This window comes from Cnephaeus nilssonii (assembly GCF_951640355.1).
Source record: "Cnephaeus nilssonii genome assembly, chromosome: 13".
Classification (NCBI taxonomy): Eukaryota; Metazoa; Chordata; class Mammalia; order Chiroptera; family Vespertilionidae; genus Cnephaeus; species Cnephaeus nilssonii.
The window spans coordinates 53858476-53885363 of NC_137084.1; the positions used below are offsets into that span (position 1 = coordinate 53858476).

A 26888-nucleotide genomic window follows, 5' to 3' on the forward strand; every position below is an offset into this window, starting at 1 on the left:
CTTATACATTTTTATTCAATAAAGGTCAATCAATAAAGACCTCCTAAGGCCACGCTGTGTGAGGGAGACTCATTAGGTACCTTACACGGCAGGGAGAGGCCGGGATTGTGGCAAACCCGTGTTTCAGTGAAAGAACCGTGTCCTGGGAATTAGCATGGCCGTTTGCTCCCAGCTCCGCCACTCCCTGGCTGTGCGATGCTGGGCAAGGCACTTCACCTTCTGGGGCTTCCTTCTCCTCATCTGTAAATTTCGGTGCTGGAAAAAAAGATGAACTTACTCCCAGACCCCTGCGGTTGAAAGAGCCAAATTCAGGCCACAACAGAATTTGGCTACAATGGACCATGGCCCCATAACTCAGGAGCACACTTCTCATTTTATCTCAAAGCCCCAAATAACACCATCCCGATCTTGCAGGAGCAGGTTAACACAGTCCCCCTTTCCGCAGTGATCAGGCTCCTCTAAAGAGTGGGACATTGTAATCAAATGAAATACCCCTTAGACTTGACAATAAATAACAAACTGGGTGAAATGACTTCCTATGAATCACAACAGTAGGACTATCAAAGGCTCACATAGCACTTACTATTTGCCAGACACTGTTCTAACCCCTTTGATTCATTCACTAACTTTCTCATGCCACCATCCCGAGGCAAGTATTTAACAGGGAAGGAGAGACTAACTACTAAGTGGTGACCAGGACTCTACTTAGGCAATCAGGCCCCTGTACCCCGACTCTTGACCAGCACGCCACCTGCCTTTCTTGGACAAAGGTGTCACAAAGTGCAGCGTCTTTCTCTGGTTTGGCCTGGTGTAGATGGCCTGGTGGTGCTTTATACTAGTAAGTCTTGAGCTCTTCCTGCCCCCTGTCTCTCTGCTCTGCAAACTCTCTGGCTTGACTCATTTCCTAACCGCTGGCAGATTCAGCTCCCAGATGTCCTCAGACTGGACTTCCCCAAGTGGCCCCAGGAGGCCCTGTTCAACCACAACAGCCCTGGGGCCATGTGCCACCAGGCAAACTTCTTGGTTCGACCTGGGGCAGTGTCCTAAAATCAACCTTCACCAGGTAACGGAAAGGTCATTTTTCTGAAACTCAGGCAGAACTCTGACCCAGTCAGAGGGCAAAAGAAACCTTTTCCCAGGAAGAGTGATGGATGAGCTCAAGATAAACTGAGACTAAGCTTTGTGAAACGTTAATGGCGGAGAGGAAGCCACACGATGGTCTGAAAACAGAGGGTGGACTTTAAGGGCTACTTAACCACTAATCGCCTCAAATTCCTTCTGCCGTATTCTTCCATGAGAAGGGCCAAAGCCACCAAGAGGAAAAGAAGAGTGTGGTGAACCTCATGAATGTGCCTCAGAGAGGAATAAGCAAATTAACAGAGATGCGGGGGGAGATAATCTTATGTAAAGATATAATGTCCTCTGCCTTACTGATTTTTTCTCATCTTAGACACAAGAGAAGAAAAAAGCGGAAGGAGACACCAAGGAGATCAAGGAGAACTAGTCTGCCAGGATTACATTATTCCCCAAAATAATGGCTTTCAAATGCCACTACTATCAAATGGAAATAAATGATATCATCATGGGGCTTAGCTTTATTACATGTTCATTTTATTAGATTTGTGCACATCAGAAGCATAAAAGATTACCAGTCTTCCATATTTACCACAAAAAAAAAATTACGCAAAAAAAAAACAAAAACCCAACACATCATCTTAAATGGTAGTATTAATTTCTTCCCACAATTCCACAGAGCTGGTAAGGGAAAAATGTGTCCATCGTCTGAGTTTATAACCGAGTGTCTGCCAGCCTGGTTCCTCACACCACACCTTCTACCGCTGCAACACAGCAGCATTTGCTCGTATCTACTGCAGCATCTTCTTATGTGTGTATTACTTCTTATTGGAAGCAATCAGAAGAGGCTTCAAGGTGGGGGGGGGGGAAGGGGGAAGGAGTGGGAGGTGAGAAAAGGGCAATGTAAGCGGAGAGAAGTCCCACACCCACTCCACAGTGAAATCACAACCATGCATGGTCCATGCTCAAGGGAAAAGCCCTGGAGTGTCCCCTAAAAGCCAGAGGCACAAATCCAATGAGTTCCGCTCTGTGAAATTTAGTGTCACCTGAGGGGAGAGGTGTTTGTCATTCTAAACAAAACTAATAGAAACGAGACATTTACTAAATACCCAAATACCGGAGTGGACAGGGCATAGTTTCAGTCTGAGCTCCACGAAACAACACAGCTTGTTTGAGGGCAGCTGGAAATAAACCTCCCTCAGGGATGGAAAACAAGGGGAAGTGGGATTTCACCTCTCGCCTCCGACAGGCAGTATCTAGCAGGTGCCTAATATCTCCTAGAAAGAAGAGACCTCGTCTACCAATTTTATAAAAAGAAAGGCAGATATTTAAACAAGAAACTTCTTCCATTCTTCTATTTCTAAAATAATTCAAAAAACTGACTTAAAATTTTTAAATGAGTTTTTAAATCATCATGTAAAGTTATAGAAAGTCTGAACTGGTCCAGGAGAATTAAAGAGAGTAAAACCCCTATATTTTAGTTCTTGGGGTCTATTAGAGTCCACAGGAGCTTAAAGGAGAACCACAAACTGGATTTTTATTTTGTATTTATCCGAAGCAGCTATATACTGAGAGCTGTAGGTCATTCAAGTACATGAGTCAACAAAGGGAATGCTCATTCATCTGTTTCTTAATAGAACACAAGTAGTACAATACCGAGCTCAAAAAGTACTTCATGAATGAGTGCTAAGTGAAAGAATAAAATATCCCCAAGGAAGGAGTGACAGTGACCCCCACTTCACATTCTGCTTCAGATTAGACACAACTAGGCCACATAAATAGTATTAAAAAATCCTGTTCATAGCAGTTTTATTTGTAATGCCAGATATTAGAAATAACCCTGATGTCCTTCAACAGGGGATAGTTTAACTGTGGTATATCCATACCATCGGATACTTCTAAAGAATAGAGGAACAAACTAAAAATACATGCAACAACTTGAATGAATTTCAAGGGAATCATACAGTCCCAAAGGGTTACATACCATATATGATTTCATTATGCAACATTCTTGAAATGGCAAAATTATAGACATGCAGGACAGATTGGTGGTTACCAGGGGCTAGGGATGGGGGTAGGGGAGGTGGGAGGGAGATGCGTATGGTTGAAAAGAAAAATAAGAGGGATCCTTGTGAGGATGGAACTGATCAATAGCTTGATGATGATGATGATACAGACGCACATGCACACGCGCACACACACGCACACCCCAGTACGTATAAAACTGGGAAATCAGGACTATATTGATGAAGATACCCTGGTTGTGACTCTTGTACAGTAATTATTGTACTATAGTTGTGTAAGATGTTACCATTGAGGGAAATAGGTAAAAGTACATAGCTCTCTCTGAATTATTTCTTATAATTACATAAGAATTTTTTTTTATTTTTCAATTACAGTTTACATTCAATATTATTCCGTATTAGTTTCAGATGTACAGCATAGTGGTTAGCAAATCATGTTCTTTACAGAGTGCTCCCCCAGACGTTTCAAGAACCCACCTGGCCCCTTACATAGTTAAAAATAAATATCTTGAAGCAACTGCTCCTCTGTCACCATCAGCACCACCAATTTTGTGCACACTTGTGTGTGCGTGCGTGCGTGCGTGTGTGTGTGTGTGTGTGTGTGTGTGTGTGTGTATTAACACATTAATCTTTCCTAACCACCTACATAGAACTCTCCCACCTCTGAACTCCCAACACACCAATGGTTTTGGTATCATACGATCTAACTGCTGTTCTTACATTAAGGACAAACATTTCAGGGCTTTCATATCTCCCTATCTAGCTAATAAAAACTCCTGAAACAGGGCCCATGTCTTACATCTTTTTTGGTACCATCCTAATGCCTAGCACAATGCTGAGCCTGGAGACTGAATAAAGGTTTTTTTAAATAAATGAATGAAGAAATATATGCATTTTTCTACTCCTCAGAGTAGAGCTGGATAAACCGGAAATTCACAATGCTTTTGCTCCAATTTTCTCAACCGAGTCCTCCTGCCTTAGAGGCCTACCGCGAGATAAAAGCTCGCCTCCCGCTGAGCCTGCGGTGGTAGCAAGCGCACACAGCGGCAGTCGGAGATCTGCACTGATTCTCTGCTGTGTGAGCTTGAGTTAATTTCTCTGAACCTCAGCTTTCCCACTTGTCAAATGGGGGTAATACTTAGTTCTGCAAGGTGGCTAGGCGAGGGAGACATGATGTACATAAACAGCCTAGCTCCCAGTCAACTGAAATAGATGCTCAATAAAGGCTTTTATCCTTCCACAGATACTTCCAGGCCCCCGTTCTCTCTCTCTAGTTCAGAATGACGGCCAGTTGTTAGTAAGCTTACATCTTTTCAATAAGTAAGTGCTGTTGTATTCATTTAGCACCATTCTCTAGAGATCAAACTTTGCTTCCATATCACGAAAGGAATACGGGCAACGTAAATGGAGATAGAGGCTGGAGTAAATGGGAGGAGGGCAGTTAAAGGGGACGATAATAAGGGCATTTTTGATAGCAGTGAGGACAGTGTACACCGGTCCCTCTCTCCACAAATCACTACGGAAGCGGGCTTGCCTGGGGCTTGCTCTCCTCCTCCATGGCGCCATGCAGTGGTCCTGTCCAACGGCGGCACACACACCAGGGGAAGACACCCCCAAAAGCCTATGGTTCCTAGAACCGTGGGCTGGTGGTACTGGGAAGGAGGGAGGGCCTCTGTTTATATTCTCTGCAAGGGAAGTGTTTGTTTTCAGGGTAAGTCCACTGCTTCCTTTTCGGGGCTGGGAGTGCCTTAGCCCGCTCTTACCCACGGGATCATAACTTTTCCCCTAAGTGGGCAGCTGTCTGCAAACATGTTTGCTCTGGATGTGTCACTGGGTCATGAGGAGTTCTCTGAGAAATACTTTACACATGGGTGTCTCCAAGCACAGGCAGCAGAGATGTTTGCTGACCCATGAGGCAGGGATGGACAAACACTGGATGTGGTTCCAGGGTCCAGGTTTTAACAGAATATACTAACTCAGTCGGCTGAGCAGTCAACGGCATGTTGAGCCCGGACTCTACACCTGGCCTCTGCTAGAGACTGAGAAGGACTTATCCGTTACAGGGGACAAAACAGGTGCCCCCTTCGCAGAGCGCTGGTCTAATCCAGCATACTCACACATGCTGGCGTTACTTCTACTGTGACGACCTTGCATGTACCACAGCTCATTTGTCAAATGAAAAGGTTTAAAAATAGAATGTCATTCCAAATGTAGTCCTATAACCAGCAGGGCACATGAAATAGAATATAAAGATATGTCCACGTTAGATGCATAGATGTGACATGTCTCATGTGCCATCAATTTTAGAAAAGACAAATGTGCTGTCCAGAAGGATTGTTTTTTAATTTTTAAATATATTTTTATTGATTTCAGAGAGGGAGAGAGAAATAGAAACATAGAGACTCATTGATTGGTTGCCTCCTGCATGCCCCACACTGGGGATTGAGCCCGCAACCTGGGCCTATGCCCTTGATTGGAATCAAATCCAGGACCCTTTAGTCCAAAGGCTGACGCTCTATCCACTGAGCCAAACCAGCTAGGGCTCCAGAAGGATTTTAACTCTTCAAAGCCTATGAGTTTTATTCTCTTTCTTATTAATACGGTGAATAATAGCATAATCATAATTAGGTAATTACCTTGTGCCAGGCACTATACGAAGGCCTCCAAAGAATCTCCATCTCACTAAGCTTTGAAATAGTTTGAGTGATGCATGTAATATTTATATAGATAAGGAAATTCCAGCTTACAAAGACCAAGGATGTAAAGCCAGGAGCATCTGATTCAGAACCAATATTCTTGATCTTCACACTAAGCTACACTACCATGTGTTTGCTTGGTTCAGAAAGAAGGCCAAGGTTATTCAGAATGTATACAGTATTGATCCTTCAAACATATTAAGTTGAACCACACAAAATTGCCAATACACAATATACAGATGGCCATTTCACTTGGTTCAACCTAACGTAATAGCAAGACACAGAATGACATGGGCTTAAATTAACCCCAGCCCTGACTAGATGTATGACTTGGAGCAAATTACTTAACGTTTTTAGTCTTCACTTGCTTCCCCCCATAAAATGAAGAGGTTGAGCTGAATTTGTCCCTTCCAGCTCTATACTTGCGAGGGAAGAATGGGAGAAGCACCACAATTCTTTCGTCCAATAATTATTTATTAAATGACTACTACACACCAAACACTTTTCTCTTTCATTCTAAATTCATCCACGTTACAAGGACAGCTTCCCCGCAGCTTCCTCTGGTCCCCGGGCTCCCACATGTGAGAGATAAAGAGCAAGCTTGAGGGTTCTTGCTTGTCTATTTAGGGAAACTGGAGTGTGCCCAATGGTGGTGGCAGCTCCTGCCTCATCACAATGCCACAGCAGAGGAGAAAACCAAAGGTCCTAGAATACACTTTAGGCTGAAGAGACGAAGTTTGGGTGTGGCAGAAGAAATGGTACAGTTGAACAAATGTGTATCTTCCAAAACAAAAAGTTCTCAGTAAATATTCTGGAGCCACCTCAAATTTTTATAACATCCATGAAATGTAAGCTGATATATCTCATGGCCAATAAAAAAATATTCCACTCTTTTCTGGACTTCATTTACACTCCTTAGAAAGACAGTCACCTAGTCTTAAAAAATGTCCAGAAAGGAAAAGCTCTCAGCTTTGCTGGATAGAACACTTGAGCATCTAGTCACCACCTTTGCAATGGTTAAGGATTGGATATAGAAAATTACAGGAAAACACCAAACTGAGAACCTGAAAACCCTGATTTAACACCTGGCCATGCTACTTATTAGCTTTGTGACCCTGGACTTATCACTCAAGTCGCCCCTGCCTCAGTTTCCTCACCTGTAGGATAACGACTGGGATAGATGACTTCTACACATCTTTCCTATCCTCAAGGTTGGCCAGCCCTTCATCATCTAAGTCTTTACCAGCTAATCTGCCATCTGTTCCCTTTTGCACTGCCCACTGTGGACACAGCAAACAGCTGTTTTCCAATACGCCTACAGTCGCTCTTCAAATACATACTTGAGAACTCCATGAGTGCCCACTTCACTCCCTCTCCTCTGGCCTACATCAAAGTCCTAGATGAAGTGTGGTTAGCAAGATGTTGACAGTAACTATGTGGGGGTCATATGCCTAAACTTTGGGCCCATAAGGAAGGGAATACATGCAGCTAATCACAGTTCTCTCTCAACTTCTCTCTCTCTCTCTCTCTCTCTCTCTCTCTCTCTCTCTCTCCCACACCCCCCCCCCCCCTTCTTGAAACTAAGAAAGACTCTTCACTCCCAACCTCATTCCCTGGGAATTCTACCAGCTGTTACACGAATACAAAAGCTGCAAGAGAAGGGGATTAGGAACCTGGACAAGCTGACAGTCGACATCAAACCCACACACAGTATGTAATCAGTGAACTCTATAGGACAGATTATTATTATATACTAAATTGGGACATGTACCCAGTAAGAGTCAAAAGAAGCCAGATGAACAGGGTCTGATGAGGGGTGGAGTCTGCTCCAGGGAACGCCTGTAGGAGATTAGAAAGACATAACTCACCAGCGAAACCATGACACCAACCCAGCTCTCTGGGGGATGTCTTCAAATGAGGGTTGACCTGGCATCTACCCACACAGCTCCCTCAAAACCACTCTTCTGGGACAGTTTAGAATCAGCCGTCTGGCAGGACAGTGGAGGCAGTTGACAGCCAATGTCCTTTGCCCCTCTGTGTTCTATTCCAAGTCAGGGTTGCTCATGTCTCTCTTAACGTAGAGCTTAATTTTCTAGTCCATTTAATGCACACTATCTCCTAATGGGGCTCCTCTGAAGTGTGTCACCTTAAATACCTTGAATTCTCCAGAAGGACTGTTTTCCCTTTTAGGACAAGTACCTTTAGGAAACAATAAACCAGAGTCAACATGATTTCATAAGAGAAGTAATCATAAAAGCAAATTGTTAATCAGCTGAATCCCCTCCGGTGCCCAGATTCTTTGTTTCAGAGCTTTTACTACATCTCATTCTTCATCACAAGATACAAATACTTATAAGAAAGGAAGTAATTTGAAAATGGTTATTAATCAGATTCTATATTTTAGAGATGAGCAGTTTTCTTTTTCCTCTTCAGGGACTTAGAAATATAAACCTTTTCCAAGAGACAGACATGGAAAAAAGTTTTAGCCACCTCAAATTTTTATAACATCCATGAAATGTAAGCTGATATATCTCATGGCTTATGTTTTATAAACCTGTCCTTAAAAATCAAGCACATGCTCTCAACATTTTTTGTTATGGAAATTGTTCCAACAGTCAAATAAATAGGCGTTTTCATGGGTTAAGGCCTCACAGCTGTCACATTATTTCATTCTGCACAAATAAAAAATCCAATTACCAAAAAAAAAAAAAAAAAAAAAAAAAGGCTAGGGAATCTATGGCTGGAATCTGGCAAGCAATTGCATGTTCACATTTAGTCGGTGTCCTCTCTCAATGGAAACATGAACTCTGTAAAATATTTAATTAAAAATAACTATGTGCTCTGAAAAACAAGCCCAGCACAACTGGAAACATGTCAGAATAAGAAGACAATGGTTTGCCATCTTTAATGAATGATGCTATGCAACTCATTAGAGAAAAGAGTTCGCAATTCCTCAGTCCCCATGTTGCAATGACTCAAAAGTGCAGACTCAAACTCTAAAGGACCACAGAACAAGCCATAAAACCTGCTGTGGGGATCATTATGTTCAGGGGGGAAAGTACAAGAAGACTCAATTGAAATCCTTGTGCACTATTGGTGGAAGTGTAAAATTGGTATAACCTCTGTGAAAAACAGTATGGCAATTCCTTAGAAAACTAAAAATAGATTTACCATATGATCTAGCTATTCAACTTCTGGCTATGTGTCCAAGATCACAGAATAGATTTTCATATCACAAAACTCAAAAGGACCCAAATTCCTAATTGGGCATTGTGTGTCCAAGGAGGGACCTTGAGTCTACAAAGTCTCCTCTGCTTGTTTGTGTGTGATTCTACTATTTTCCTGGTATGTGGTGGCAGGGGGGGGGGGGGGGGGGGAAGGGGAGGGCGGGGATCATTATGTTCAGGGGGGAAAGTACAAGAAGACTCAATCATGAATTCTCATTTATTTCCAATGAAAATTTAAATAATTGTTTGAGGTTTACAAAGAAGTCAAAGAAAAGCAGAACTTCCAGAAATTGCTCCAGGAGTTCATGGAAAGTGGAGTCCATGGTCTGCCCTTTCTTTTTAATAAAACCAGGAAATACTAAGAACTAGGTGGCTTTTCAAAATGCCGAGGTTCCCTCAAATGATATTTGACAAAGGTGCTAAGACCATCAAATGGGGAAAGGATAGTCTTTTCAACAAATAATGCTGTTTTAATAAGTAAAACTGGATAGCCACATGCAAAAGAATGAAGTTGGACCCTTACCTAATATCCTATATAAAAACTAACTCCAAATGGATCTAAGACCTAAAACCATGAAACTTTTAGAAGAAAACATAGGGTAAAAACTCCATGATACTGGTTTTGACACTTTCTTGGCTATGACACCAAAGGCATAGACAAATTGAAATTCATGAAAAAATTTTTTAAATTATGCATCAAAATACACTATCAACAAAATGAAAAAGCAACCCACAGAATGGGAGAAAATATCTGAAAATCTATATCTGGTAAGGGATTATATGATTTTATATATATATATATATATATATATATATATATATATATATATATATGGATTGCATATCCAGAATATATATAGTGAATTCCTAAAACTCAATAACAACAAAAATGATTTAAAAATGGGCAAAAGATTTGCATAGATATTTCTCCAAAGAAGATATAGAAATGGCCAATAAGAACATGAAAAGATACTCCACATCACTAATCATTAGGGAAATGCAAACCAAAACTACAATGAGAATCCACCTTCACATCCATTAGGGTTGCTACTATAAAAAAAATAGATAATAATTCATGTTGGCAAGAATGTGAAGAAATTGAAATCCTTGTGCACTGTTGGTAGAAGTGTAAAATTGGTATAACCTCTGTGGAAAACAGTATGGCATTTCCTTAGAAAACTAAAAATAGATTTACCATATGATCTAGCTATTCAACTTCTGGCTATATGTCCAAAAGAATTGAAAGTAAAGTCTCAAAGAAATATTTACACACCCATGTTCATAGCAATATTATTCACAATAGCTAATACATGGAAACAATCCAAGTTTCCATTGATGGGTGAATGAATAAACAAAATGTGGTATATACATACAATGAAATATTATTGAGCCTTAGAAAGGAAGGAGATTTTGACATATGCTTCAACATAGATGAATCTTGTGGACATTATGCTAAATGAAATAAGCCAGTAACAAAAAGACAAATAACTGTGTGACTCTACTTATATGAGGTACTTAGAGTAGTCAAATCTAGAGACAGAAAATAAAATGGCAGTTGCCAGGAGCTATAAGTAGGGTGGGATCGGTAATTATTGTTTAATGGAATGGGTATAGAGTTTCAGTTTTACAAGGTGAAAAGAGTTACGGAGCTGGATGGTGGTGACAGTGCACAAAATTGTGAGTGTATTTGAAGTTACTATATACTTAGAAAAGATTAAGAGGATAAATTTTATGTGTATTTTCCCATAATAAGAAATGGGGATAAATGCCTACATTCCTATTCCCTTATGATATCACTAAGGAAAGGGTTAAGCATCTGCTCTTTGGTATCCACATTTATGTTTCCGAACTACCACTTAGCAATTACCGTGGGCAAGTGCCTTAGCCTCTCTGTGCTTCAGCTTCCTCGTGAATAAAGGATCTACTTAGAAGTGTGATGTGCGGATTAGAGGAGTTTGTATGTATAAAGCACTGAGTCTAGCATATTAAACACCAAATAAGCAGTAGCTGTTATTATTACTACCGAGACTAAATCTATTCTCAGCATCCCAAATAAAATTGTATTCCCCTCCCTCCCCCCCGCCAGAGAAACCATTTGTAGTTCGCCCCAGGTTCCACATCTGACCTAAAAAAAAAAGTGAATCTTCCCTTCCTTAGCCATAGCACACTAATGGGAATTAGAACCCAAGTTACTCTGTCCTTTGGAAAACAAAAGAGGTAAGATATGCCCATTCACATTCATTCAACAGCTGTTAACTGTGTACCTAGTCTGTGCTGGACACTGTAGGAGGGGCTGCATTTATTCACTCGTGGTCAGCACTTTCCACTGTGCTCTCTGGAGTCCAAGACCTTGTTTCCTGACTGAAGCGTGCTGATCATCTAAAGGAAATGTTAAATGAAAACATTTCCCAGTAATATTTCAACAATAAAGAATTATTTAAAAAAAAAAAAACATTTCCCAGGATGAAACTGATAAGAATAGAAGGGGACACCCCACATTGTCCATTTCTATTTTTCTCCCTATCTATAATAATAAAAGCATAATATGCTAATTAGACCGGTTGGCAGAAGGACCTTCTGGACAACCTTCCGGATGACCTTCTGGACAAAGCCGGGGCTGTGAGGACCGAGGCAGCAGGTCGAACCCCTTGCACGAATTTCATGCATCAGGCCTCTAGTAGTTCCATAAAAAAACAAAACACCCTCTTCATTTATTTTCAAATTAATAAAGCAGGTTATTTTCAGAGAAACTTTGGCTCAAAATCTGTCAGGATGGAAGACTTCAGGCAAGCTTGCTTTGAAATTGATAAAACGACAGAGCAGCCCTAGCTGGTTTGACTCAGTGGATAGAGCGTCGGACTGCAGACTGAAAGGTCCCAGTTTCAATTCTGGTCAAGGACACATACCCGGGTTGTGGGCTCAATCCCCAGTTGGGGGCGTGCAGGAGGCAACCAATCAATGATTCTCTCTCATCATTGATATTTCTATCTCTTTCTCCCTCTCCCTTCCTCTCTGAAATCAATAAAAAATATATTTTTTTAAAAATGACAGAGCATATCATCCCTGCCCCCACCCAAACCCACACACACCCAGCAGATCATAGCTCACTGCTGGGTGATGTGAATACAGTCAGGGAGATGCCATGCTGGGAGGCCCACAGGACCCAGAAAAGGCAAGACACAAGCACAGAGCACCCACATAAGCTTCATCGCCAAGGAACTCTCCTCTCAAACTCCCAGCCAGGCACCCAAAGCTAAAACTTCTCCAAACTTCACATTGCTGAGGCCAGGTAAGACTTGGCCACCTGTAAAAGAGCCGATATAATGATGATGATTTTATGAAGTCACACCACTGTGTTCTGGCAGCAAAGTGGCAGCACAGTGGGGTGGGGGTGGGGGGGCTGGCCCCACACTGACTTGGGAGTGAGACCTGCCTGGGCTTGGGTCCCAAGTGCACCACTTCATTGCTTGTGTGACTCTGGACAAATATTTAACTTCTTTAAGTTCCACTTTCCTTATCTGCATTTTATGGCTTGAAATTCCTACCTTTGAGGATCTTTGTGAGGATTAAAGGAAATGATTCATGTTAAAGACCCAGCTGATATTAGACACACTAGAAGCTCAACATGATGGATATCCTGCCTATGAACATACAGCCTTAAGAACTGGGCTCATCTCTGATGTAAGGACCAGTAACCTCTCTGAGCCTTTAATATCTCTGAAATATTGGCTCAAAAAAAGAAGGGGGGGGGCTCTGCTTTTGTGACAGTTCATGGTGTGTTAAGGGGATCCCCAAGACCAGCCCAGGTTTTGATGATTCACTAGGAGGACTCCTAGGACAGCACGTGGTCACATCACGGCTATGATTGACAGGCAATCAGCAAAGAAAAAAGGTCGATGGGGTCAGTTCTGGGGAAAACAAAGTGTGAGCTTCCAAGAGTCTTCTCCCGGTGGAGTCACGCAGGACACTCAGCAGGTTGTGACAACCTGTGGGAATGTTACAAACCGGGGAAGCTCATTCGAGATTCAGTGCCCATGATTTTTACTGGGGGTTGGTCAGGTAGACAGCCCCTCTGGGCAAGTCCTCAAATCCCAGACTCCCAGAAGGAAAGCCGGTGCTCAGCATAAGCTGTGCTGTTTGCACAAACAGTTTAGGGACAGTGAGCTACCCTTATCATTTAGAGTGGCGGGAACCCTTCCAAGTCCAAGTTCCCAAATGCCAGCCAAGGGGGCCCTAGTCTCAGGCTTGCTCTGTTCATTCTGCACACATGGGAGCAACACACCAAACATCTAATTACTCACTACTAATTGACCGCTAAATTTTTAAGACTAACCTAATTCTTTGGTCAACCACCCAGCATACCTATAACCTATGTATTGAAATCCTTTAAAAAAAAAAAAAGTGAACATAACTCAGTGCTTCATTCAGCACATTTGTACTGTGTCAGCCAGCTGGGCTCCACGCATTAAGGAAATAAGTCCCTGCCCTCTACAACTTTCAGACTGATAGGGAAGATAAGATGAGTACACAAAGAGCGATAACCCAGGGTGGTATGCGATGGCGCCATAAAAGAGGTACAAGCCAAACACCAAACCAGTTAGAGAAGGACAGGGGAAACTTCCTGCTGTGATCAACCAGAAAGATTCTGGTAAGAATTACCACAGAGCTGCAGTTTTTAAGACAGGATTTCAGAGTAAGTGACTGGGCTGGGAAGAGCTCGCCGAGGGCAACAGAAGTACCATTTGATTGGAATCAGTTTAATTGGAAGACAGGGTTCAAGAAGGGGATGGTGGGAGACAAGAATTTAAAACAGAAGCTGGGATCAGATCATCGAAGGTCTCAAGTGTGGGACTAAAGGGATTGCCGTTTATGTAGTTGGTGATGGGGAGCCTCAGTGTGTGTGCTTACTCTTTTAATCGTTCTACTTCGGCATGAATGAAGGAGAGGAGTCACTACAAGCGAAGGGGCTAGGGCGCTCACAGTGGACCTCACAAAAGCCAACGCCCAAGTGGCAGAAGAGGTGAAATGCGAATGTCATGTGGGAACCACATTGGGAAGGAAGCCGTAACAACGCCCCTTGGAGATGCACGAGACTCAGAGACTCAAACAAGACTCAAAGCTCCTGAGCTGAGCCACCGGGTGGGGGCGGGGGGGGGGAGGGGGGGGAGTTGGTGCACTAAACCAGGAAGGCCTGGTAGGGCAGCCAGATTAAAGGTAAAATTAATAGCATGGCAGAAAAGTCAGTGGACACATCTAGAACCTCAGTGAAGAACCAGTCCTCAGGAGACAGGCTGCGGCTGCAACTGTAAATACGGAAGTCCCCAGCTGAGAGGCTCAGCGACAGCAGTGGGGGTGGTTGAACTCAGGAAGAGAAAGAATGCGATGAAAAAAAAAATCACAGAAAAGAAAGAAAATGACATTGTATTTGTCAACTGAAACTAGAAAGAGCAGTTAGGTTGGAGAAGCAGAAGAGTGGTGTGTCACAAAGCTGGGGAAAGAGTTTCAGGAAAGAAGGAGTTATCAATCCAGCCAGTTAGGGCAAGGAGTCAAGGCTGACCAGAGCAAGAAAAGGCAAGCGTTTAGGTAACTGGCGTGTCACCAGTGATCTCTGACAATTAAAGACAGGGTGGGGCAGAAAACTATGTGTGAGCCAAGGCTTCATGTCACTGAGGAAGAAGGTGAGATGACGCTCTGGGGGCTGAGGATAAAGAAAGTGATATAAAGAGGGGACCCAGCTTCAAAAGAATAGATGGCTATAAAGAGATGGTATCCATCCCTAGCCGGTTTGGCTCAGTGGATAGAGCGTTGGCCTGCTGACTGAAGGGTCCCAGGTTCGATTCTGGTCAAGGGCACATGCCTGGGTTGTGGGCTCAAGACCCAGAAGGGGTCGTGCAGGAGGCAGCTGATCAATGATTCTCAACATTAATGTTTCTATCTCTCTCTCCCCTTTCCTCTCTGAAATCAATAAGTAAGAGAGATGGTATCCAAACAATGGTGGCACTGACTGCTAGTAGTAGCGCCTGCCCCTTCTCCCTAATGGGCAGAGATGGGGAGAAGCTCAGGGACAATTAAGGATGCTCTTCACAATCCATCAGCACAGTGATGATTGTTTAAGACGTTTACCTGCCCATTGTCCACCAGGAGGCATGATATATTTCCCTAGACACACTGAATATTGGTAACAGGCCTTTTGGAGAAGCCAGACACTACACAGGGCAAGCCCACAGCTATGCATTTCTTCTCCCTCAGGCAAATGTAACTTGGCTCTTTTTTAAAATATATATATACTAGTAGCCCATTGGCAGGAAGAATCCTGCAAGCGGCCGTTGTGGCTGCGTGCGCTGCCGCTGCCACCGCCTTTGCGGTCTCCGCGCCTGCACCCTCTTGCCACTGCCGCCCGCCCCGCTCCGCCCCGCTCCGCCCCGCTCCGCCCCATTCTGCCCCGCTCCACCCCGCTCCGCCCCGCTCCGCCCCATTCTGCCCCGCTCCGCCCCGCCGGGGCTTTCCCTTTGGCAGCCACCTTGCTTTCCGCTTTTCCTCCCTCTTCCTTCTAAGTTGTCTTCAGTCTTCACTCCTCCCTCCCTCAGCGTATGCAAATTAACCGCCATCTTTGTTGGGTAATTTGCATACTCACCCTGATTGGCTGGTGGGCGTGGCTTGGGCTAGCGAAGGCGCGGTTAATTTGCATATTACTATTTTATTAGGTAGGATATTATTGATTTTTTTACAGAGAGGAAGGGAGAGGGATAGAGAGTTAGAAACATTGATGAGAAGTAATAGCCAATCTTGGTGCCTCTGTTTTCTCATCTCTAAAATGGGCTTAATAACAGAACCTATCGTATAATGTTGTGGTGAGGATTAAATGAGTTATTCATGTAAACAGCTTACCTCAAATTTTGGCACATGGTAGTGTTCAATTATTGTTGGCTATTATCTTCTATCAACAAATTTCACCAAAGATTCTGCTAGGTCACAGGGATGGGGAACATTTTCTTCTGCTGAGGGCCATTTGGGTATTTATAACATCATTCTCTGGCCATACAATATCATCAACTTAAAAATGAGCCTGCTATATTTGGTCAAACACTTAATTAACTCACCCCTAATGCCTTGGCAGGGCCAGACCATATGATTTTGGAGGCCTTATATGGCCCGAGGGCCGGACGTTCCCCACCCCTGTTCTAGGAGCTTCAAGCAGACATCTTGCTCCCTGTGTACAGAATGTCAACCTAAGACTCGCTTTCGGCTCCTGACTGCTCAGGGTGATCTTGGGAAAAGGCTAGCAGAGAAGAGAAAAGTGAGCACACCCGCTGTGTCCTTGCTTCCTCACACACCAAGCAAACACCTGTGCTCCGTTCCAAGGCAAGAGCACATCTGTCCCCAGCGGGATCTGACAGGTAGAGCCACGTCTCCTCCACCCCCTCGGCTCCCAGCCACCACCAGTTCATGTGGGGAAGCAGGTGATCCTCTCTCCTTCTAGCATCTCCAGTAACCAAGACTAATCTCCCCAGGGGCTCTCCCTGAGGAACTCCGCGTATAGGTCAGGTTTTCCCTCTGGTCTGGATAAAGCAAACACTTAGGAAAACATAAACACAGACCTAGAAACACACAGACACGCACTTGTGTGTACTTGCGTCTGACGCTGACTGCTTGGGGGAAAAGGCCACCCGGTATCTGCAATTTGCCCATAAATGATAGTTTTGTGGTGCAGGCCTCCCTGCTCCTCCCCCCAGGAAACTCAGAGGCTGTTAACCACAGCAGTGCATGCTGAGCACTAGAAATTCGATAAAGCACTAACCGAATTCAGCATGCACTGGGTGTCAACTACTTCCAGAATCTTAAACTCAATTCTGGGGTTATTACAAAGGGCCTTCGACATTCTGTCTGGGTCCAAGCCTCACTCATTTGGCCAAAGGCATACCTGGGTCTTTGGTCAAAAAATGGTTAACATGCCTAATCTCCAAAGCAGGTCATATGTATCTTTTTGTAATAATTTGGCTCCACTGTGGTCTAGTCTGTACATCAGCATATGGAGTTACCATTTTCCAATATATATGTCTTTCCTGTATACCATCTTTACAAGTACCTTTTACCAAAAACATGAAAATGATGTGTTATATTCTCTGTACCCGTAAGTCCAAATAAGTGTGCCTTCACTCAACTGTAAGTCCACCTTCTATATTTTGGACAGTGTTACTGTCCTAAAAAGAAATCTAATTATTTTACTCACAATAGTGAGACACCTCCTTACAAACTCCAAGGTAAAGCGCAAGTTTCACCTTTGGGCTTCCACCCACCACATGAGCAACACCTCCAGCCATAACCTACCTGTCTCATGTGCCAACTCAGTCATTTCTCCTGTTCCCTCGGGATCCCAGACCCTTCTTGCCTCCATGCCACTGAACCTAAAAGTCCCTCAACCCCCTCGCTACCTCACTCCCTTCTCAATATAGCAAACTCCTCCTGGGTGGCAGTCCTACCTCATCTGTCACCTTCCAACTTTCTCAGTCAGTTTCTCTCTGCAATCTAAGCTGTACATATTTCTATTACAACATTTACCACACAGTATCCTTTTATCATTGTTGTCCTTATTATGGGTATTTTCTTGTGTGTTTTTTTTAAATCTCCAGAATCTGATTGTAAACTTAATGACTCTATGAAAAGCCAATAAAACAGTGGGACAAATGTCAGAAACTCCCATTTTCTCTATGTGGAAACTGAAGCATCTGTAAATGAAATGACTTGGTGACATGTAGTTGGAGAATGGCAAAGCTTGTACTGTGAGAACTCTCAAGAGCCAAGAGGAAGTCTAGAGGAAGAGAGAGGGAATGAATGGACAGGAAGACACTCAATACCTAACCAATTACTACCCCAGGTGCCGTCCCTGCAGTAGTTCCATAGCATTTGCAGACCGAATGCCTGTGGTTTCAACTATTCACAAGTTAACACGAATATATGTCACATGGAAATTATAGTTAAACAGGGCACAGGATAGGTATGAGGTGGTGAGTCCCTGGCTATTGAGTCTTTGGTCAACTACCCAGCATACAGCATCTCAATCTTTTATTGCAGGTTTTTAATAAATACTAAGTGTCCCAGTGCATGGATTTGTGCACATTGAAAGGAAATTAATTAGAAGAAATATTTTAATTTGCTATTCGCCCTTTCTCTATAATAGAAGTGTCAACTAAATTCATGATTGACAATGACAGATGGAAACACACGCGTGTGATTGGCGCCAGCGAGAGCTTTATATATACAGGCAGTCCTTGAGTTACGTAGGACTTGACATACATCGTTTCGTGGTTATATTGCCATTTCCCATTTATTTATAAAAAAATTCTGTCATTTCAACGTATGTACATATGTGCTTTATGTTTTTTATTATTTATTTACCACAAGTAAAGGTCAGGAATTATTATCTTTCTTTTAATTTTTTTTTACTTCATTACTGCTGTGTATGTGCTCCATGTGAGTGATGTAGGTGCTTATGTAGGTGGGTTCCGACTTACGGCAAAAATCACGTTACGTCCGCCGTAGGAACGGATCTTCGAGGTAACCCGAAGACCTACTGTATATAGATAAACTTGCTTAATTAGACCTGCTTTCTGAGTTAGCTAAACTTTTTCCAGCCCAGTGAAGCACCCCAACTTCTCTTTCAGGTAACTGTCAGCAAAACATCAGTAAATATCAACACAAAGAAGATTATTATTGTAGATCATGCAGGGAGAACACAGGGTAAAATATTTAACTGCAGCAGTGTCTGACTATATTCTGTGCAGTGAGAAAAACCTGAAGTCATTTTTAAGCTCCACCATTTCTTACTTCTTTTCAGCCAGGTCAAGTGTCTAAACTTTCTAAATCTCCTTTTTCTGGCTAATGAAAAGAAAATGGGATTCTACCAAGTCTCCTATCTACCTACTCCAGGACTTCTGTGAGGATCAAATGAGATGAGGCATAGGAAAATGCATCACAAACATTTGGTTAAATTGTAAAATGTTTGCACCTGGCTATAAAGCAAGTCGGGTTCCTGGGCTGAAGAAACTGCAAGGAGGCTAGTCACTAGGGAGAGGAAGCCAGGTGTTGCTATGTGGCATCATTACCTGGCACCCATAGCGACTGTTTCCGGGCTGGGCTGGGCTGTGGGTCGCATTTTGCACCATGGGGGCTTGGCAGCATTGGATGCATGGTAGCAGGCCTGTGTCAACTTGGGGGAAGTCAAGTGTTGGTTTGTGGTGCCATTTATTTTTAAATGGCCAGTGCGTGTCATGGCAGCTCCTGCATTGAGCGTCTGCCCCCTTGTGGTCAGTGCACATCATAGCTACCGGTCGGGTGGACATTTAGCCTTTTATATATATATAAATGTGACCTCATTTAATCATCTGAACCACCTGTGAGACAGGTATAATCATTTCCATCCTTCAGACACACTGAGGAAAATGACATGCTCTGGTGATAGTTGCAGACTTGGGGGTAGCAAAGGTCTCAGGATGCACCCAAACATGTCCCAAGATGGGGGACCTGAAACAACCCTAGAATCCATTCTAAAAATAATCAAAGAATTAAACGGAAAACCCACACCCCTTACTTCTAAACCTCAACTGACTTGCTCTAAAGAATCTAACACCCCACACAGTTCAGTCTTCCTTCCAGAGGCGGGAGTGGTTGAGGCACGGAGCAACGTGGCTTGGCTGAGATCCAGCCCAAGCCCTCAGCCTCACAGCCCTGTGTTTTAATCTGATTCAGCCAGTGGCAGGAGAGCCCAGGAGCCTGTGGCCATGAGCAATGACAGCACCAAACACATCTGTCTCATCAGTAGCTGATGGTGTCAGTTCTATCCCAACTAGCAGTGAAACCGTGCTGCTGCAGAGGAAAAAAGAAATTCCCCAGAAGTTAAGCAAAGCCTTTCTTTCTTCCTCTAACTCAGAATGCAAATTTGTGGAATTTTTTTTCTAAGGCTTAAACCCTCCCCTCTGAAATATTTCTTCTATATATGCATTTATAGAAGGAAGACTCATCTAGGAATAATAAACCAAAGCCATTTTTTATTAGTACTAGAAAGTAAGACTTGAGGAAATGCTTTTATTTTGGCCTCCTTTGATCTCTGGCATCACTAGGAAGATAATGCAGATGAAAGTGTAAGTACTTCACATGTGAAAAAGGTCACTGCAACCAGTGGTGCACCCTGAGGGTTACTGCAACATTTCAGCAAAGACTTCATTTCAGAAATTCATTCATTCATTCATTCATTCATTCACCTAATTTATTTATTTTTATCTTTATTGTTGAAAGTATTACATATGTCCCCTTTTTCCCCCCAATGACTCCTTCTAGCCCACCCCCACCCACTGCCCCAGGCCTTCACTACCCTATTGTCTATGTCCATGGGTTATGCATACTAGTATATGCATACAAAGGTCTTTGGTTGATTACCTCCCACCCACCCACCCCAGCCTTCCCTCTGAGATTAAAAATACTAAATTCCCACTGAGTGCCAGGCAATGTGGATGCAGAATTAAACCAGATAGTTCAGCCCTAGCCAGTTTGGCTCAGTGGATAGAGCTTCGGCACACGACTGAAGGGTCTTGGGTTCGATTCTAGTCAAAGGCACCTACCTCAGTTGTAGGTGGGAGGCAACCAATCCATGTTTCTCTCTTTCTGTCTCTCCCCCTCCCTTCCACTCTCTCTAAAAATCAATGGAAAAATATCCTCCAGGGAGGATTAACAACAACAACAAAAATAATAATAAACCAGATAGTCCAAGCCCTTGGGGGATCAATCTTTTCCTAAATTGGTCTTTTCATCTCCATGGTATTCCAACTACTCCAGGTGCTCTGGCCTCTCCGATGCCTCTCTCTGCTCTGCCTCCCTCTCCTTCTCCCCCCTCCCACTCCCAGAGTTCTGAACCACTCAAGAGTGTGCTTCTCCCACATTCTGCAAAAGTCTTAGCATGCAATCAAGTCCCCAGTGGGTGCTAAAGGAAAAAACCATATTTAGTGATTTAAGAGGTGAATACTCAGTGGCACACATGGCTCTATTACCATAAATAACCTGCTTTCATTATATTTCTGCCAACCTATATGCCCAGAAGTTGCGTGAAAGCGGTTCTCCCCTCCCAACAATAGTTAACAGAGGAGTGGAAACAAGTCTCCATGATCTATGGACCATGTGCTCCGAAGGAGGGCAGCCAGCTGGGGAAACCCTTGGAAAATCAAGAGCTTGAAGCAGCAAGAAGTAGAAACATTTTCTGACACCTGATTCATCTGGATGTGGTCATTCTCTACCCAACTCCTATTTGGGCAGACGTGAATGGAAAATAACCCAGAATCCTAGATGTTTAAGACCAGAAGAAACTCATCTGGGCCGACTCCCTCCCTTTATAGATAAAGAAACCGAGGCTCAGGGAGAGGATATGACTAAACCCACATTGCACAGCTTGTCTCTGAGGTAGGAGTAGAAGCCCAGTCACCTGCCTCCCATGCAAGGCCCATTCCTCTCCCCAGAGCCGCCAGGAGCCAGGTGTGCGCCTGTAGGCAGCCCTGCAGCATGCCCTGCGGCACCCCCACAGGGACACCGCCTCTCTGGCTGCTCTCCTTGCTTCCTCCTTGCATGCCTCTGCTGTGCTTAAAGCTACAAGACACAGCCCTCCGGAGCTCTGAGACCCCTGTGCATCACCCTTTCCCCTGCTTTTATTCTGTGAAGTGGGATTATTTTCTGTCCTTTTCTCCTGAAGATCAATGAGCTGCTAGCCATCAAGGAATTCTATATTCTTTGAAGAAAACTTGGAGTAGGGATCTGATAGAGTATTTGCATCACAATTAATTCCTACCAATGTTAACACCAAGAATTAGATTCCAGAATTTTATAAAGAGTGACAATGCGCCCTGGCCAGTTTGGCTCAGTGGATAGAGCGTCGGCCTGCGGACTCAAGGGTCCCAGGTTGGATTCCGGTCAAGGGCATGTACCTTGGTTGTGGGCACATCCCCAGTATGTGTGTGTGTGTTGGGGGGGGGGGGGCGGGTGTTGGAGGAGGAAGCTGATCGATGTTTCTCTCTCATCAATGTTTCTAACTCTCTCTCCCCTTCTCCCTTCTTCTCTGTAAAAAAATCAATAAAATATAATTTTTTAAAAAAAGAGTGACAATGCTTTTGCTCTTTCTACATCTAAACTTTTTTTAAGTAGCATACACACTTGCATGCAATGCAAGTAACAATACACTTGACACTTGGTCCTCGAAGTGACTCTGGTAGGAGATGGTAGAGTGGGGTCATTATCCCCGATTTACAGAAGAGGAACTTGGTTCAGGGAAGCTACCTGTCTGCCCAAAGTCCAACAGGTAATAAAATGCAATGCCGAAGCAATGACCTTGTCTAAGGCTTTCTCCCTTCTTACTGTGCCATTTTGCTTTAGAATTTTCTGCTCAAATTTTGCACATCAATACCAAAGAGCAACCTTTTCTGTTATATTTGAGACATTTCAGACACTTGAGTCCCTTAAAAAGGATCACAGCTTGACCCTGCGACTCCGGCAGCAGGCGCTTCTCTCTGCTGGACACTAAATGACACAGGTGGGTTAACGGGGCGTGTGTGTGTGTGTGTGTGTGTGTGTGTGTGTGTGTGTGACCTTTGGGTGTGTGTGTGTGTGTGTGTGTGTGTGAGAGAGACCTTTGGGGGTGCAGAAACGAGATTAACCTTTATGGTGTTTTCATAATTTTCTACATCCTTTCAAAAACAATCTGAGATAGTTGTTTGCTTTGACAATAATTCAATCAAAAGTAAGGCATTCATTTGTTCATTTTTTAAAATATTTACTCACTGGTGCAGAGAAAAAGACTCAAAAGGCTATATCGTGAGTCTAGGTGTACTGATTATTATTGGTATATTATGAATGCTAATGTATTTTATCTTTTTTTACAATGAATATGTATAGCATTGGAAATAAGAAAACAACAACAATCTCACTTATATGTAGAATTTATAAAGAGCTGAATTCATGGAAACATGGAGCAGAATGGTGGTTGCCAGAGATTGGGGGTGGGGGAAATGGGGCGATGCTGGTCAAAAGGTACAAACTTCCAGCTATAAGATGAGTAAGGTCCAAGGATCTAATGTACAGCATGGCGGCCACCGTTAACAATACTAAATTGTATACCTGAAAGTTGCTAAGACAGTAAGTCTTCAATGCTCCCACTACAACAACAAAAAATGTATCGAAGCACCATGTGCACACCTTAGACTTCCACAACAGTTGCATGTCAATTATATCTCAGTAAAGTTGGGAGGTGGAGGGAGTGGGGAGAGAGGGAAACAAACAATTATGATTATGTGATTTTTAAAACATTTTCTTCATTTTTTCTCTGAAAAAATGGGGGAAGGGGTTACCTCTACAGGGGACTGAGAGCTCTATCACTGTGAACCAAGTAAATGGAAAAGGCAAATAGTGCTCTAAGCCCCAGATCAGAACCTTTGCCTTGCTTCTCCATCTGCGTACTCTCAGCCCCGAAGAATATAAAACAATATGCCAGGACACCAGCCAGTTTTAGACAAAGATTTTGGAGGAAGAAAAAAAAAAAAAATATATATATATATATATATACACACACACACACACACACACACACACACACACACCAGATTCAACATATAAAATCAAATGAAAAAATTGCATAAATCCTTAAATCATTTTCAAGCTCATTGGTGTCAATCTGATACCCTTACCCTCACCCTCACCCCCTCCCCACCCCCTGGAGCACTTGTCAGCCTTCCTTGCTCTCGGAGACTCTTCTACGGAAAAGTCTGGGAAGCCCTAAGGCAGTGGTTCTCAACCTTCCTAATGCCGTGACCCTTTAATACAGTTCCTCATGTTGTGGTGACCCCCAACCATAAAATTATTTTCGTTGCTACTTCATAACTGTAATTTTGCTACTGTTATGAATCGTAATGTAAATATCTGTGTTTTCCGGTGGTCTTAGGTGAACCGCTGCTGTAGAGCCTAAGACCATCGGAAAACACAGATATTTACATTACGATTCATTAACAATAGCAAAATTACAGTTATGAAGTAGCAACGAAAATAATTTTATGGTTGGGGGTCACCACAACATGAGGAACTGTATTAAAGGGTCGCGGCATTAGAAAGGTTGGGAACCACTTCGGCCTAAGGCAAAGAGCATCATCTGATCTCCACCCCCCCACCCCACCCCACACCCTTTTGAAAGAGCAACAATCTCATTAATAAAGTCACTTTTACTGTTAGTTTTTTTTTAAGTCAAAATTTTCTTCATCTACTCTATATTTCAAAATTCTTTACAAAACAGGTGGCAGCAAACACGTTGCCAGGGAAACCCAAAAGCCACAAGAGCATCGTTGGCTCTGCCTCCCTTGCCCGGGGGTGAGAAGTGTCTGGCCTGGCGCCCTGGGCTCTGAGCGCTACCTCTGGGCTGCCGCCCGTTTCTGCAGGACAGCAGACCGCTCTGCACAAGGTGCTAATTCAGCCATCCCACAGATGTTTACTGAGTGAAGCCCGAGAGAGGCCTCTTAGGGGACAGTGGGATCATTCACAAGCCAACGGTCAGGGCTAACGGGTCAGATGTGGACAATCAATCTTTCATTAGACCTCAAACCACCTCTAGGATATACAGCAGCCGGGCCCCTGCCCCACCCACTCAGAGCAGCTGGGCGGGATCAGGCAGGGGCTGTGGAGCAGGGCTGCTGCCCGAGAGAGGCTAAGTCAGTCCCTGATCGACACCGAACCACAGAAACTCGTGCACCGTGACTGATCTAACACCTCTCAACGCTTCGAACAGTGTCTGGCACCTAGTGAGAACGCAATCGTCAGTTTTGCTGGTACTAGTCCAGCTTGCCCTTACTCGAGGAGCATCAAAACAGTGGGAAGAACACAGGTGTGAGATTCAGAGAGACCGGATTGGAGTCCCAACTCACTAGCCACGGGACTGAGGGACATGATCGTTCGGAGCCTCAGTTTCACGTTTGTAAAATGGGGTCAAGAGCAGTATCCCATCCCTCACGTGGCTTTGTGAGAATTAAGGACGCATTCTGTGCAAAGAAAAGTGCCGGGCCCATAAGTGCTCAATAAAACATAGTCAGTACTGCTACTGGTTTGCATCACCCCTTCCCCACCCCTCTTGAAGGGTCCTGGGATCTGATTTCACCAGGAAGCCACAGTAGAGCAGAAACACTACAGGGGTGAGGGGATGAAGGGAGGGGGTGGGGGTAGGGAAGGGCGAGCTGAAGAACTTCCAGCGAAGTCCCCAGTTCCTTTCAGCCATCCTCCTCCGGCTGCTCCATCCAAGGGACAGCTGGGGCCACTATTCCCTAGTTGGGAGGGCTGCCAAGAAAGGGACAGGAAGCTGGACAGCGATTTGAATCCATCCAACCTTCCAGTGTTTGTCTGTCTGTCTGAACCCCACGGGGCTTCCTCTGCACATCCCTGCCAGGCTGAGGGGGTCAGGAGGCTGACGGTATGACTCACAGCTGTTCTCATCTGGGCTTCCATCTCAACCCAGGGCCCAAAGGCCTGGCGGGAGGCCGCCGGTCACAACCCCACATTAAATGAAAATAAGGACTTTTTACTAACTTAGGGGATTTATAAAGGGAGGAGGGAGAAAAGGGAGGGGGGGGGAGGCAAGGTGGGTGCAGAGAGAGGCCCACCTCCTACAAGCCCGCGGAGCCCATGACTTAGCCGCCAGCGCAGTTGGCTTTGCACGTCAGACAATGATACCTAGCAGTCCTGTAATGTACAACTCACCGTGGGACCGGTCTGCGTGCAGGAAGAGAATTCCAAAAAAACAAATCTGCTTATTTTCCAAGTACAAATCATCGCCCCCCCCCCCCCCCACTCCCCTTCCCAGCGCCCCACCTGTGCTGAGCGTGGTCCTAGCGCGCTGCCTCACTTCACCGGAGCAATCTGGTCCCGCCAGCAGCCAGCCCCAACCCGGGCTCCGTCCGCAAAAGCCCCAGGAAACACCAGCGCCCAGCGGAGCCCCCACCGACCCGGGCACCTCGGCCTCCTGGGGACTCACTCGGTCCCCTGGGCAGCGCCGCTGGCCCTTAAGTCGGTGGGAAGTTGAGAAAGGAAGCTTGCGGCTGCCAAAATGCAGTTCACGTGTTAGAATTCGTAAGCCTAAAAGGCATCCTTCAACACCAACGCCTTCACTGAACAGAGAAGGAAGCAGAGACCCAGAGAGGGAGCGGACGTTGCCCGAGGTAACACAGCAAGTGGGCAAAAGAAAAAAAAGTCGAGACTAGAAGCCAGGAGCGCTCCGAGTGGCAGCCGGGCAGGGAGCGCGTCTCCCGCATCCTCTAACGCGCGGCCCGGAGCCAGGTGTGCAAACCCCTCCACCCCGGCGCGCCTTACCTTCCTCCGACCCGGGCGCCGCGAGCCTCCTCTCTCCGGCGGGGCGCTGGCAGCTCTGCCCCGCTCGCCCGCCAGCCCGGCGGTCCAGGTGTCGCCCGGCAGCTGTCAGCGCGGGGCTGCGAGTGCCGGCCCCGCCCGCGGGCGGCGTTGGGGCTCCGGGGCGCACCGGCCAATGGAGCAGAGCCTGCGCCCCGCCCCGCCCCGCCCCGCCCCGCCCTCGCCGCCCGCGGGCTCCAGCCCCCGGCCTGCCCTGCGCCCACCCTTCCCCGCCCCTGTCGGTTTCTTTCTCCTCCTTGGCCCTCTCGGTCCTCCTGCCCGGCCTTCTCCAGCGCACATTGACCCCGAAACAACTTTTTTACTGCGCTGAGTGCAGCGCGGTCCTGTTGTGACCGCTGTGCGTTAAGGGACGTTGGAGCCGGAGAGCGAGGAGCGCTCCACCCATTTGGGGTCAGCCCCCCCAGCAGGGACAGGGGCGCCGAGTGGTGTGGAGG

At 44.9% G+C, this 26888-nt stretch overlaps 1 protein-coding gene across 17 annotated transcripts in view; it reads right to left on the reverse strand.

Annotated features, from left to right (window-relative positions):
- Nucleotides 1–26512, reverse strand: part of SYTL2 (synaptotagmin like 2) — a 112200-nt gene extending 85688 nt beyond the window's left edge. For 15 of the 17 annotated variants that reach the window (XM_079789224.1, XM_079789223.1, XM_079789225.1 and 12 more), the window contains exon 1: nucleotides 26398–26512. The gene's annotated coding sequence lies outside the window, so the exon portion shown is untranslated. Of the gene's footprint in view, nucleotides 1–80; nucleotides 256–26397 lie in introns of all 17 variants that reach the window. The other 2 variants (XM_079789227.1, XM_079789226.1) reach the window with 2 other exon arrangements.
- Between the last annotated feature and the right edge of the window lie 376 nt (nucleotides 26513–26888).